Source organism: Fukomys damarensis, unplaced genomic scaffold (assembly GCF_012274545.1).
Source record: "Fukomys damarensis isolate Sample0158 unplaced genomic scaffold, DMR_v1.0_HiC HiC_scaffold_25, whole genome shotgun sequence".
Classification (NCBI taxonomy): Eukaryota; Metazoa; Chordata; class Mammalia; order Rodentia; family Bathyergidae; genus Fukomys; species Fukomys damarensis.
This window is the reverse complement of record NW_022900937.1, coordinates 36,475,230-36,475,663: the sequence shown is the minus strand read 5'-3', so window position 1 is coordinate 36,475,663 and position 434 is coordinate 36,475,230.

Sequence of the window (434 nt, the reverse complement as noted above, 5' to 3'; positions counted from 1 at the left end):
GGACGCACGGCTGGGGATGCGCACTGGCCAGGTGCCGGCCACCCCGGCGGCCTCGGCGCTTCTCTCCGCCCGGCCTCACTCCCTAGTCGCGCGCTTCCGTGTGACCCCCAGTTCTAAGCAGGGATCACTTTTCAGTTCAAAGGAAGCAAAGTTTGGACAAGTCTGGAGGAGGGGCCGACTTCACTACCTGCGCCGCCAGTGTTTGGGGACAAATGCTGTGAAATGGCCCCGATCTGGGGTCGCCTTTGTCTTTTCCAAAGGATTTTCCCTTGTCACCAAATGTTTAAAAAAAAGAAATAGCGAAAGAAAGCAAATTAATTCTAACTTGAGGTCTTGGGAAGCAATCTCGGGCAGCCCGCGCGCTGGCGTCGCCGAGTCTGGTTGCGGGACCCCGCCGAGCCTCCGACCCGCGTGTCTCTGTGGGAATCGCAGCG